Below are 10,464 nucleotides of genomic sequence, written 5' to 3'. Positions count from 1 at the left end.
AATATTTTTAATATGACTGGTCATGATGAAATGACTTCATATTAGATCGAAAACAGACTATATAAATTTATTAATTGTGTAATATTGATAAAATCGTATAATTATAATACGTGATAAAAAAAAAATGGTGGTGGGGTGCATTGAGTGAGAGAATCATCTATGGCATATCCTTGTATAGAGTGTTGAAATGCAATTGGAGTTTGGTGTAAAAATAAGAGCATCACGAGAGATATCTGCACAAACTATCCCTTCTCTCCGTCTCATTCATCAATGCCATCTTCTGTCAAGAAAAAATTCACATTTCTCACGAGGATTTCAAATTTTGCCATAAATTCATAAATCTCGATATTTCCACAATTTTTTTTTTTGTTTCTGGTGAAAAATGACTCCATTTCTTGAATTTCAAATTATTCATTTCAAGCATAATTTTATAGTTTAATTAAATTTTAACTATTTATTTATGATTTAACTAAAGCATTTTTAAAAACATAATTTCAATCCTCTATATACTTATTATTTCAGTTTTTTATGCAAAACATTTTCTTTAAGTTTTTTTTTTCATCGTAAGAACATGAAAATAAAACATCTTCCAACGCTATAGAATATGTCTTTTTCATTCTTTATTGGATTCTTCCTAAAAAAGTGTGGTTAGAAATTTCAAACGATAAATACAATTCTTTTTATTAAAAGTAAGTGATGATCTGATTTTTGTTGAGTTACAAAAAAAATAATGTAAATAACACTACATTATTCTTATTAAATTATTTTTTGTGGTAATGAATTAAGAAAATAGTATAACATATTATCTTCTTGATGTGTAGATAATGTATATAAATATAGTGGAGATACTTTTATCAGCTAAAAATAATCATTTTTAACCATTTAAATTATCAAGAAAAATAATTCATAATAACTATGATTTCTGAATATAGATGATTTTTTTCTTACTAAAACTTCCTGTGTCATGATCATGTTAAAACTATATAAATAAATGGAAATAACTCTTGTCTTGTATTATGTATATATAGTAGTTAGTTTTTTTTTTTATGATTGACTTGAGTCTAAACCTAAATTTTAAAATGATATTCAAATCTACAATGTCCTCGAAAATTTTATGCAGAATGGATTACAAAATTCATATTTTAAATGTGTAGTGATTATATTAAATAGTCTTAAATATATTTGTAAATTTGATTTTATTTTGATTTCAATCAACAATTTATTTCGTATCTTACAAAACTTATATTATTCATTATGTGAATGAATATATATTTATTTTAATTCCTGAAATATAGTTTTTTTAATCACTTGAAAATTATAAAAATCTTTTGCACTTTACTTTAAGTTACATAAATAACATTTTAGATCAAATTGAGTTATTTACTATAATCACTTAAATTAATTAATGAGTATAATATATGTATTGTGCAAGACTTGCACATATGTATTTGTGCAGGACTTGCACATCTCGGTCTAGTAAAGGGGTTCTAAAACTTAATAATGTATTGTGTTGAACTTGCACATCTCGAATTGTACAGGATTTGATCATCTCGACCTACAAAAAGGGGGTTCTAAGACTTGGTAATATATTGTGGCTGGACTTTCACATCTCGGCCTAGTAAAAGGGTCTTAAGACCTTCTAATATATTGTGTTGGACTTGCACATCTCGCCCAAGATGATCTAACTACACCTTGGCCAAAGATATGATTGTTTTCCAAACTCATTTTCCTCTTTCACTATGAAAGGTCTGATACATCTCAACCAAGGTGGGTCTGCTACATCCTGACCAATAATTCGGTGAGCTTTATATACATAGCCTGATATATGTCAGTCAAGGTAACCTGATGCATCTCAGGCAAGGAAACTAAAGGTGTGAGATGAGAATATCTCAAAGAAGGATATTCTAGTTTTAACAAGATAATAACACGCGTGATTAACGTTACAACAGTTACAATAGAGTATTCATTACCAGTCATGAAAGAATCTAAATGTTCTTAAAGATAGTTAACGAGAGTCAAATATATAAAGATATCTCAGTATCACTATCTTGATCTCTTTGTTATCACTAAAACTATCACATGCTTCTCTATTAGTGACTTGAGTGTCAGAGTACTTGGAGGTACTCGCTCCCTCGTCTTGAAAACAAAGTATATATCTGTAAGCAACAAGTTAACAATACCATACACTCCATGACAAATTAGTTCCATACAAAAATAATATAAAATAAAAACAAAATTTTATGTCATTTTTCATTTATATAGAAACCATCATTTCTTTGAAACTTCTCTCGGTCATCTCTCTATATTTCTTACCCCATTCTTCATCTATTTGATGATCACCTAAGGGTGTTCCTTGCAAATAATTCTACCAATCTAAAGTTAAGAATAACGTAAAATCACTTTTCGTTCGTTTTTTAAGTCAGTTAGCATTTTGAGTCGCATGTGACATATGATTCAATGTTTGTGACTCAAAATAGCTCAAAGTGAATATTTGTTTATCTTTTATCATCGTAAGGATGTACTTAGATCTCTAATTGAGTTTTTCTCTGTGTAGTTAGAATATATGTGGGAATTAGAGCTTTAGGAATAATCTTGAGTCAAGGATTTTTTTTTACATCAAGTAAGGTAAGAATGTTATAAAAAATTTATGCTTTGTTAATGTGATTTGGTATGTAGGGTGATAATGAATTTGTAGGATTGGTTGTTCTTTGATTTTGTCTTACTTGCATTAATTATGTGATATACATGGAACTGTGTAATTGATTGAATTTATTGTAATCTATATGGTGGTTGAATGAATCGTTAAATCTAGAAAAATAAGTTTAAATAAATTGTATAAAAAAAATATGCATTTATGTAAAATTAATCTCTTTAAAACTTACTTTAGTTTTACAAATCTAAATAAAAAGTACAAATTTATAAAATTTAATTCGAAATAATTCTTTAATTATTAATATTTCTTAAGAACAAATTTATTTCAATAAATTAATTAATATTTCTTAAGAGTAAATTTATTTTAATAAATTAATTTTTAAAGAGATGCTCAAATAAAATAACTAACATAATGTGTATGCACTGGTAACATGTCAGAATATTCATACATGTTAATGAATAAATAGTTAAACACCCAATACTCACATTATTTATTTATTAAAAGAAATGTGCTTGGTATAAATTACACATTATATTCACAAATATCAGTTTCAGATTTTGTTTTTTCCACAATAATGCTAATTCTAATAACTTTTATCGGATTATGTCGTGTTTTGAAACCTAAGTTATGAACAACCTAAATTTTTCCGTGATAAACAATAATTTTATAACATTTTCACAAAAGCAAAATTTTACAAAACACGTATTTCATGAAAAAGAAAATACATGTTTTAAATTCAAATATCATGTGTATATGTAAATTTTGAACACAGTTATAATATAAGATAAAATAAAAATGTTAATAAAAACATATTTTATTCATATAATAAAGATAATTGTTCTTAGATATGAATTAACAAACTTGGATTTGGTTAATGAAAAGATGGGTGGGTGTGAAGAAGTGAGAAAAGACATAGTGGTGGTGGGGTAGACTTCACAACTTATCAAGAGGTATAATAATTATTGAGAAAAATGAAAAAAAAGAGTATAAAATATAAAATGCTAGCTGTGAAGAATGGCTTCTTTTGAATATTAGATTGGTGAGTCTTCTCTACATTATCCAAACACCTAATATGAAAGCAACTAGGCACCACACCAACGAAACTAATAAACTACTTCATTCTTATGATCTTGTAAATGGTTATCAACATGTTGAAAGAGAATAACACTTTCGTTATTTTTTATATCACAAGAATGCACTTCTTCAAGTTAATTAATCATTACTTTTGGTTTTTCAATTATGAACAAATATGGCTACTTTCAAATATAGTATAAGCCTCAATGATTTTGTTATATATGATTATTTCGATTTTATTTATACTATTTTCTATGCAACTTACATGAAATTAGAATACTTCTTATTTTATTTTATTTATCATTTCACTCTTTTATGTTTGTGACAGTGAAAATATTTATGGGTACCCCATTGTTCATATACTTTTTTTATTTTTCTATTAAAATAACATTCACATTGATCTTGTAAACCCCTTTTATGTTTTAAAAAAAATTGGACCAATTTTGGTAAAAGGCCTAAGGGCACTCCATTGCTACCCCTTCCATCCACTTATTCCCTAATTTTATTCCCTAATTTGTCTCATGTTACTGAAACAGTTCATCTCTTTACTCCCCTTTCTGAAGCAGAAGTTTAGTTAGGGTTTGAGTGACGTTTTTTTTTTGAGCTGACTGAGTTCATTCTTCTTCCGCGTAAGTTGATTCCCACCCTCTGTTCCCTTCGTTTACAACTCCTAAGCTCTGGTTCTACCTTAACCCTTGTCATGGTCTCATTTTAGCACCCTCTTGTTTCTGTTTCAGCTCCTTAAGCTTTCCTGGTCTTGGTGCTCCTCCCACTGCATGTTTTCTTCTCTTTAGGTTAGCTTTCTGTCAAGGTAAGGAAAGCTAGGATTTAACGTTTCTTTTTAGTATTGCATGTTTTTTTTTTGGGTTTTGAAGCATGTTTGTGATGCCTTTTGTTGCTGTGATGCGTATAGAACTGATTGGAATGTTATATGGTTTTGAATGCTTGATGTTGCATGTGTGAGCAGGTGAGAAACCTGCTAATTTCGTCCAAGCGAGTAGCCCTCGCCTAAGTGAGAGTAGCAAGAACTTACTCCTGGTTTCAGCTTGAGTTGTCGCTTAGGCGGTGAGCTCTAGTTTTGAGGCGAGAAGTTATCGCTTAAGCGAGAACTTGATGTATTGCTTAATGTTTGAGCTGGCTCGCTTGAGCGACGAAATCTCTTTCACTCGAGCGAGGACTTCTAGCGTGAACGAGAATGGTGCAAGGGTGTGCTTTGGTGCGGTTCTCTTCTCTGTTTTGGTTGTTTATCTCCATGGTTGAATGATTTACATTAAAAGCATGAAGTATGGTGCCCCGTATATTTTTTGTGATTTAATGAGACTGAGATTTTGTTGTATTTGGTATGAAATGAGTCATGGATTGGTTGGTTGGTTGTTCATTGGCATGAGAATATAATGCTCGAGATTACATGTGTATTTTGTGTGAGAACATGGATATGGTATGAGTTAGACGTAATTCCATGAGTCTCTCGGTGGGACTTCATGGTGGTGTTGTAATGTATATAATTAGATAAGTATTCAAACAATGTTGCATCCTAAAGCTCTAAAGAAATCAGTCAGTCTCACATAAAACAAACTAATTCAAGTGGTGAGAGCAGCGGAGGTCTTAGTCTCTGGCAGGATAATGACCTTAGATGATTATGGGCTAATCTTATGCGTGGTAGGATGAAACCCATTGACAATGACTCTGTAGAGCAGTAAAGACCACCACAAGTGCAAGCATGAATCCAATTTTATTATATGTATTTTTAACTACTTCCCATAACATGTTCAAAATTTCTTTGTGAGTAAATGTGAAAACCCTTAGTATCATCACGATGTTGTCCTTGTAATTTTTTCTCTGTTAGCAATTATGCCATTTTATTTAGAAAAATTTTTCTATTTAAATGAGATGTCATGTATGTCGTAACTTAAATTGAGTTATTATCATTTTCAGTATTAAATTTAATGATCATGTCTAAATTATTGATCTTCTCGATTGCTTTTTCTTTATATCATGAATATTTTGAGGAGGAATGATGAAAAAGTTATTCTGTTTTGTGTTATGAATCTGAACCATCGATTCATGGTGTTTGGTGTTTGAGAAAAGCAGAGCATGAAACAGACAAGTAGTGTGCGTGGGTTGTGGTTGGCACTGAAACAGGCAAATTATACCAAAAAATCATAATAGTTTTATGCCAGGATTCAACACAGTCATCGATTGAGTTTGAGTATTATAGCCGCGAATCAGGAAAGTCGGGTATCTTTAAACATGACACCATCCGCCACACAGGTTTTCTACCTAATAATTCGATTCATCTTCGATTCTAGTTCTTTATGTTAAATGTATTGTCACTTTATTTTCGGAAAAGAAAAAATCCGCAATTTGATAGGACTATATGAGATTGTTCGCTGACGATTATTAAACGCAGCTCATCTTTGCCATAAATTGTTTTCTTAATTACTTTTTCAGAAAATATAAAATTTATTATATCATTTATTATAGTTGAGAATAATTACTTAGTATTTTCTTTATTTAAATTCATTTTTAAGAAAATATTTTTATTTCTAAAAATATCTTTCAATTTTAAAAGTTAATTATTATATAAAATACTTGAATAAAATAAAATAATAATTTTTTTTATAACATATCTCTTATATTTATTATGCATATCATATTTCTCTTATTTTTATAATCGCTATAATTCTCAACATTTATATATTTTTAATATTTTATATTATAATTATACTACTTTTAACATTTTATTTTATATCATAATTATATATATATATATATATATATAATTATATACATATATGAAAGATTATGTCATCCTAGAATGTAAAATGTAATCAAATAGAATGAAATCTTGAAATGATATTCAACTAATTTATTGTTACATATGACTATTAAAAACATGTATAATTTTTTTTTATAAAAAAAATCTCATTATAATTATTAATATAAAAAATGTTATTAGATTTTAAGTATATGTTTACAAAAAATAATTATGAAACAAACAATATAATTTTATCATAATTAGTTTTTACTATAATAAGTAATCAATTAAGTTTAAAAACACATTCACAATATATCGATTGTGTATATTAAAAAAGATAATGATACTTTTAACATCAATAAATCTTTTATTCTCATTTCACATTATCTTTTACTATCTTTCTCTTTTTTTAATATAAATACAAATAACTACAAAACTGTTAAAATTAAGTTTTGCGCTGTGCATCAACCCACACAAGAAGCCTGGTTCGAAGAACTCTTTGCATCCATGGTAGCCACCGCGCACGCACCGTTGCAGGAGCCGACGAGGATGAAAGAATCAAGGACAAAGAAACCGTCCGAAGGTGGTTCTGAGATTTCGGCATGGCTTAGTAAAAGCCGCAAGTTAGAAAAGAAAAGAGCATCACAACAACTCTCAAAGATTTTTGAGGAGCAAGACAAAATTGCAGTATGCGAAAGTGATGATAAAGATACAACCCAACACACTGAAAACTTGGCTCTCCATGGCTTTGATGAAGCCATGGAAGGCGGTTCAGTAGTAGTTCTAACGATTAAAGATCAGCCCATAATTGCTGAGGGTGATGTTAATGAAGAGGTTGACATGCTCGAAAACGTTGAGATTGGAGAACAGAAGCGACGAGACGAGGCTTATAAAGCTACAAAAAAGAAAACTGGTGCATGTGATGATGAGTTCAATGATGAGGAGAAGAAAATGTTGGCACAGTGTGATGATGTTAAGGTATCATCAGATTACTATACGCATGAAGAAATGCTGAAATTTAAGAAGCCCGGGAAGAAGAAATCATTACGGAAGAAAGATGAGTTGGACATTAATGCCCTTGAAGCTGAAGCTGTGTCTTCAGGGTTGGGTGTTGGTGACCTTGGTTCTCGGAACAATGTGAGGAGACAAGGTGTGAAAGAAGAGCGAGAACGATTGGAGTCTGAGATGAGAAGTAATGCTTACGAGTATGCTTATGCTAAAGCAGAGAAAGCCTCCAAATTGCTGCGTGAGGAAAAAACTCTCAGTGTCGAAACAGAGGAAGATGAAACTCCAGGTTTTGTAGATGATGATGAGGATCTTCGTAAATGCTTAGAGAAAGCAAGAAGATTAGCTCTTGAGAAACATGTTGGACCTGGAAAACTGAAGCAAGAGAAGCGTATGAAGCAATATCAAGAAGAATCGAAGATGAATCTTTGTGGCTTGACACCTATGAGAATTAAGAGGAAAGTTGAGTTATCAAGCTCGGATAATCCAAAAAAGCCTAAATCATAATTCTTTGGTATACTAATATCCCAGTAAGCTTAGAAGTTGGACCCATAATGTTAATCTATTATGTTGCTGATTGGTGAAGATTTGCAACTGAATTAATAGTGTTAATTTCCTTAATAAAACTTGATTTTTTGAAAGATGTATGTTTATAGAAATTTAAGGACCTAGCAATCTCACAACGCCTGTGGTTTAATTTTTCTCCATTCTATGCTGTTCAGAATGTGTGATTCCTTCTATGTAAATAAGAGTTTATTTTCAGTACATTAACTCAATTTTGGATTGTGAATTTAAAAAAAAAAAATACTCGATCTAATAATTGATATCAGAGTTAAAATTATAAGTTTAATTTTTAATAAATAATCATTCAGATAAAATTAATGAGGTTGCACAATTATCCTAACATATACGTCAACGAGTGAAAATAAAAAAAAGACCAATAAGTATGACTTTTACCTTGTGGTTACATCGATAGTTAAAATCCCTTAATTACACATTTTGAATATTTATATAACTAAGTGACTATTAAATAACTATTTTTAAATTAAAATAATTATCTTACCATTATTTCTTCTTATAAAGTAATTGTTTATTTAAATTTAACAATACATGTTTTAATTAGTTAATCATAATTTATATTTTTTATATGATGATAATGAAGTAATAAAGAAATTGTAAAATTTACTTAATATTTTGGAGATATAATCTATTTCATTTAAAAATTATTATTCATTTTAATCAATTTTAATACATTTGATATGGTACTTACTATTTTAGTTTTTATCTTTAATTTTCATGCATACATCTTTGAATAAATGGTAAATACTGAAAATGAAAAAGATATAGTTTAAACGGATCGTCACATGTCATGTATCTTAAATATAATTAGTTAGTATCTGTATATCAAACAACTAGTCAGATATAATCTCAAAACAGGATAAATAAGTTATATCTTATTATTTATTAGTATATCTCTTCACATCTTATTGATGAAATAAGCCTCTAAATATAATATAAAAAAGAAAAAAAGTATAAAAAGGTGTTGATGAATTTAAATTAAATTTTTAACTTAACCGAAGAGTTTGAGTTTTTAATTTTTAGCAATCATTTTTTGTATAATACTTTATATTGTGAACTAATAAAAACCAGAGTACATATAAATTTTAAATAATTATGTCATATTATAAAATGATCATCAATATGAATACTATTTTAACTTTTTCATTTTGTTTATTATTACATATAATAGGTTAAAATACATATTTAATCTTCGTTTAATTTTATTAACTCAGTCCACTTTTATGAGTTATAATTTTAGTAAATTTTATTCAATTCAATTATTTTTATTAACGTTTAAACAACGAACGAGACGATGAATAATACATACCAGGTATCGATTTTATTATTTATTTTTAATTTTCTTTTGATTTTTTTAAATTTTAAAAAAATTCATATATCAACTTAGTATAGTATCACACTAGCAATAAAACACTCTACCTTCATCGTCTTCAATCCTTCTCATTTTCGCCTCAAACTGCTTCTCTCGTTCATCACTATTTTGCAGGTTAATATTAACTAAAATTTTGGATTGTGGATTTTAAAAGAAGATAAATGCTCCATCTAATAATTGTTATCAAAAGTTAAGGTTTTGATTTTTAGTGGATAATCATTCAAATAAGATTAATGCGGGTTGCACAATTATGGTAACATAAAATAGATAAACGAGTCACAACAAAAAAAAAAAAAACTAATAACTAGGGCTGGGCAAAATAAACCAAACTGCATTGTACTACCAAAAACTGCACTGAACTAAAAAGTAATTCGCATGAACTGCACTGAACTAAAAAACAGTTTAGACGAACTGAACTGAATTGTTTTTCTTAAAAATAAACTGGACTGCACTGCACTGAACTACATTTCATTATAATATGAACTAAACTGAACTGTTATAAACTGAACTGTTTTATGAACTGCACTACGTCAGAACTAAACTGCACTATTTTTTAACTGAACTGCACTGTTTTTTAACTCAACTGCACTATTTTTTAACTAAGCTACACTATTCTTGAACTGAAAAACACTAATTTTTAACTTAACTCACTATTTTTGAACCGTTTTTAAATCGAATTGCACTGATTTTGAATAAATTTCACTATTTTTGAATCGAATTGTACTATTTTTGAACCAAATTCATGCTTACATACGGGTGAGTCTACTAGTAATACTTCAAAGTGTTTAGAAAACTCCAAGATCCTACAAAACATGATAAATTTAGTATTTCATAATTCCTATTGAAAATAAGCATAATATTTTAATATATCAAAATCAAAATATTAATATATCTTAATACATAGGTTTATGTAATTAAAAATTAATTATCGAACTAAAAATTAATAAAATATATTAACTTTTATAATTTTATGTATTTTTATTTTATGTGACTATAACTAAATCGGAAACTAAATATAAATAT

At 28.4% G+C, this 10,464-nt stretch overlaps 1 long non-coding RNA gene and 1 pseudogene across 1 annotated transcript; both read left to right on the top strand.

Moving 5' to 3' along the window:
- The first annotated feature begins 4,229 nt into the window (after positions 1–4,229).
- Positions 4,230–5,518, top strand: LOC146881900 (uncharacterized). The gene is made up of 3 exons (XR_014986234.1): positions 4,230–4,356; positions 4,465–4,538; positions 4,695–5,518. It is a non-coding gene; the product is annotated as an uncharacterized LOC146881900 (long non-coding RNA).
- A 1,437-nt stretch (positions 5,519–6,955) lies between these two features.
- On the top strand, positions 6,956–8,033 carry LOC146881899 (SART-1 family protein DOT2 pseudogene; annotated as a pseudogene).
- The last annotated feature ends 2,431 nt before the right edge of the window (positions 8,034–10,464 follow it).

This window comes from Vigna unguiculata, chromosome 11 (genome assembly GCF_037176805.1).
Source record: "Vigna unguiculata cultivar grain cowpea cultivar isolate G323 ecotype 2 chromosome 11, ASM3717680v1, whole genome shotgun sequence".
NCBI lineage: Eukaryota > Viridiplantae > Streptophyta > Magnoliopsida > Fabales > Fabaceae > Vigna > Vigna unguiculata.
This window is presented reverse-complemented; position numbering and strand designations above follow the sequence as displayed.